Here is a 4228-nt window from a genome sequence, read left to right as displayed (position 1 = left end):
AAAAATGGACTCCAGATTTGTACCAGTCATGTTAGCCTGCAATCCTATACACACTTAAGCAGGAGTAAGTCTCATTAAGGGTGCAATCCTAACCCCTTATGTCAGTGCTTTCCAGCACTGGCATAGCAGGGACGTGTGCTGCATCCTGCAGTTGGGTGTCACTCACGGAGGCCTCCTCAAAGTTAGGGAATGTTTGTTCCCTTACCTCAGAGCTGCATTGCCCTTATGTCAGTGCTGGAAAGCACTGGCATAAGGGGTTAGGATTGCACCCTAAATTCAACAGGCTTTACTTCTGAGTAGACATGCATAGGATTGCAGTTAGTCTTCTACAACCTTTGACTAGAATCAAATCTAAGAAAGATACAAAAACACCAAGAAGAGATTCTGAACAGAACCAGATTTCTTTGCTAATTCTATATTCCTAAAGAAGTAATTCCACAATGAAAAGAAGCATCACACAAAAAAAATTAGAGACCCTTCCCTTTTTTCTTTCTTTTTTTGTTCTGCTAACCCTTCAAGCTAAACATGTTCCATTTATTTTTAAATTAAGTGAAAATTAGCCAGGTGTGTTAGATAAGCTTTCTATACACAGGTCTAAATATTGACAAAGGGAGATGTGTCACTGGAAAAAAAAAAAATCATCAGTCTAGCAATTATCACGTTAGTATGTTAAGTAGGAAAAAAAGATGTGAAACTTCCAAATGTGTCAATACAGATTATTTCATTTCCACCAGCTATCAGCTATACTGTGAACATCACTCTGTTGAAAAGTGCTCAATGGCAGGTCACCTCCCACAAGCAAATACTTTCCATGTGGCAGATGGTTCTCTGGGGTCAGAGTTAAATCATGGATGTTTTGAAGCACTGAATATGACGCCAAGAAGTGATTTACTGATAAACATTTCGCCAGGTAGGAATAAGGTAATCCTCACCCACAACACAATCCTCTGCATCTCTACTCTGAAGTGAGTAATGGAAGTTTTCAATGGAAACTACTCCCAGGAAAGTATGTTTCAGATTGCAGCCGTAGAGTCCAATCCTATGCCTGTCTACTCAGAAGTAAGTCCCATTATAGTCAATGGCACTTACGCCCAGGAATGTGTGCACAGGATCGCAGCCTTAATCTCCCATCTACACCTACGTATAATAAATTCTAATGGCCCCAGAATCATGCTAGAATGAGTTGACTTGCTGCCATTGAATGCTCAAGACCAGTAGCGTAGCCAAAGGGGGGATAGCGTAGTAAGGATTGCAGGCGCCGCAATGCAGTGTGTAAGCAGGCCCTCCATTTGCTGACAAAGCCATTGGGGCAGCAACAGCAACACTCAAGCTCTCAACAAGTTATATAGCATCTCCTACACATTGCAGTAGCTGCCCCAATGGCTCCAATGGCAAGTGGGAGGGGCTGCTTTCATGGTGCACTGCAGCCAGTGGCGTAGCTAAGGGGGTGCAGGGGTAACAGTTGCACCGGGCATCAAGCTTTGGGGGGGAGGCAACAAGCTGAGCTTGACACTAGTGACCAAAATTGTAAAAATCTTGGTATGTATGAATAATACCATCATGTTAATATATATCATTGGAAAGGTAATTTAATGCAGAATGCAATGAAGCAAACTGCACTGGAATATCTGTTTTCTATCAAAGGTTATGGCCAATTAACCAGAAAATGAAAACACAACTGCCTTGTGGAACAAAAAGTGGATTTGCTTCAGTCCAAACTGACCTATGAGACTGTTCTGAGTGCCAATGAGATGTTATTATGATACAGCATGGAACCAATAACTTTTTATTTATTTACTTAATTAAATTTGATTTTGTCGTGTGGGGGGGCTACAAAATCTTCTTTGACCCCATGTAGCAGATAGATAGACGCCTTTCTGGACTTTCAGAAGGTGTTCGACACAGTCCCTCACCAAAGGCTACTAAAAAAAACTCAACAGTTAGGGAATTAGAGGACAGGTCCTCTCATGGATTGAGAACTGGTTGAAGACCAGGAAACAGAGAGTGGGTGTCAATGGGCAATTTTCACAATGGAGAGAAGTGAAAAGCAGTGTGCCCCAAGGATCTGTCCTGGGACCAGTGCTTTTCAATCTCTTCATAAATGACCTGGAGACCGGGTTGAGCAGTGAGGTGGCTAAGTTTGCAGACGACACCAAACTTTTCCGAGTGGTGAAGACCAGAAGTGATTGTGAGGAGCTCCAGAAGGATCTCTCCAGACTGGCAGAATGGGCAGCAAAATAGGAGATGCGCTTCAATGTCAGTAAGTGTAAGGTCATGCACACGGGCAAAAAATCAAAACTTCACATATAGGCTGATAGGTTCTGAGCTGTCTGTGACAGATCAGGAGAGAGACTGGGTGGTGGTGGTGGAAAGGTCGATGAAAGTGTCGACCCAATGTGCGGCAGCAGTGAAGAAGGCCAATTCTATGCTTGGGATCATTAGAAAAGGTATGGAAAACAAAACGGCTAATATTATAATGCCGTTGTACAAATCGATGGTTAGGTCACACCTGGAGCATTGTGTCCAGTTCTGGTCGCCACATCTCAAAAAAGACATAGTGGAAATGGAAAAGGTGCAAAAGAGAGCGACTAAGATGATTACGGGGCTGGGGCACCTTCCTTATGAGGAAAAGCTACAGTGTTTGGGCCTCTTCAGACTAGAAAAGAGACGCCTGAGGGGGGGCATGATTGAGACATACAAAATTATGCAGGGGCTGGAAGGAGTGGATAGAGAGATGCTCTTTACACTCTCACATAACACCAGAACCAGGGGACATCCACTCAAATTGAGTGTTGGAAGAGTTAGAACAGACAAAAGAAAATATTTCTTTACTCAGCATGTGGTTGGTCTGTGGAACTCCTTGCCACAGGATGTGGTGACGGCATCTGGCCTGGATGTCTTTAAAAGGGAATTGGACAAGTTTCTGGAGGAAAAATCCATTATGGGTTACAAGCCATGATGTGTATGTGCAACCTCCTGTTTTTAGAAATGGGCTATGTCAGATGCAAGGGAGGGCACCAGGATGCAGGTCTCTTGTTATCTGGTGTGCTCCCTGGGGCATTTGGTGGGCCGCTGTGAGATACAGGAAGCTGGACTAGATGGGCCTATGGCCGGATCCAGTGGGGCTGTTCTTATGTTCTTAGCATCAGGCAGTTGGGCCCGATAGCAGAACAGAGGCTTGGTGTGGTGACACCCACTGTGTCCTATATCAACCATGCCCTCGTTGTGACACCAAGACAGACAGTGGCATATCACCAGGTAAGGGTGGCAGCACATGGCAGGCCACTTCAGGCACCTGGAGGTTTCAGGCTGGCCCTTTGGCAGACGCACTTTCAAGTGGCCTTGGCATAGCCAGTGAAGCATAAACTTCCCCATAAAAATAAAATTCAAGTGGGAAAAGCGTAAACTTTGTGCGCTCCTTCTTGCTGAAGCCAAGTGGTCCACTGATTGAGCAGATGGGTTGACAGCTCTCTGTATAGATGTGAACTGTAGCTATTAACCAGCACAAAGAACAGAAAAAGGTACTCCAGATTTGTAAGGCCCTTCAGAAAATCTGTGGCATGTGGGCCAGAGATTCACCAAGTGTGTTGTTGGCAACCTTCAGTCTCGAAAGACTATGGTATCGCGCTCTGAATGGTGGTTCTGGAACAGCGTCTAGCGTGGCTGAAAAGGCCAATTCAGGAGTGACAATCCCTTCCCTTCCCTTGATCATTATTACCCTGCACATGCCCAATCTTGTCTGATCTCGGAAGCTAAGCAGGGTCAGGTCTGGTTAGTACTTGGATGGGAGACCGCCTGGGAATACCGGGTGCTGTAGGCTTTCGAGACTGAAGGTTGCCAACCGATTCACCAAGTACTAGAATGTTATTCTGTAGTGAACCTCTGTATCCTTGAGTCTGTCTTTTCTCCAGGCAGTGTAAGTAAAAAAAGAAAGAAAGCAGAGAATGGGTGGGTGAAAACACTGAAGTCGGTTTGGGAAGCAAATCACTGTAAATTCACAAAGTGGGAAAAGCTGAAAAACCCAGACAGGCTAAGCCATACTGCGAGATCATATCTTTTGGGGCTCAATTATATTCCTTTAAAGCATGTGTGAAAAAGTAATGGCTGCAAGATTAGTAATTAAAAATGAACAGGGGGGAGAGAAACTATAGCCTTGTCTAAATCTTTTTTGGGTCTTGTACATGAGCTCTACTGTTATATTTGCAAGACTTAATATTCCCCCCCCCCC

At 44.5% G+C, this 4228-nt stretch overlaps 1 pseudogene; it reads left to right on the top strand.

Annotated features, from left to right (window-relative positions):
- The first annotated feature begins 3701 nt into the window (after positions 1-3701).
- LOC136637791 (5S ribosomal RNA) lies at positions 3702-3820 on the top strand (annotated as a pseudogene).
- The last annotated feature ends 408 nt before the right edge of the window (positions 3821-4228 follow it).

Source organism: Tiliqua scincoides, chromosome 1 (genome assembly GCF_035046505.1).
Source record: "Tiliqua scincoides isolate rTilSci1 chromosome 1, rTilSci1.hap2, whole genome shotgun sequence".
In the NCBI taxonomy this organism is placed as follows: domain Eukaryota; kingdom Metazoa; phylum Chordata; class Lepidosauria; order Squamata; family Scincidae; genus Tiliqua; species Tiliqua scincoides.
Note: the sequence above shows the minus strand (reverse complement) of the source record. Positions and strands in the feature narration are given on the sequence as shown.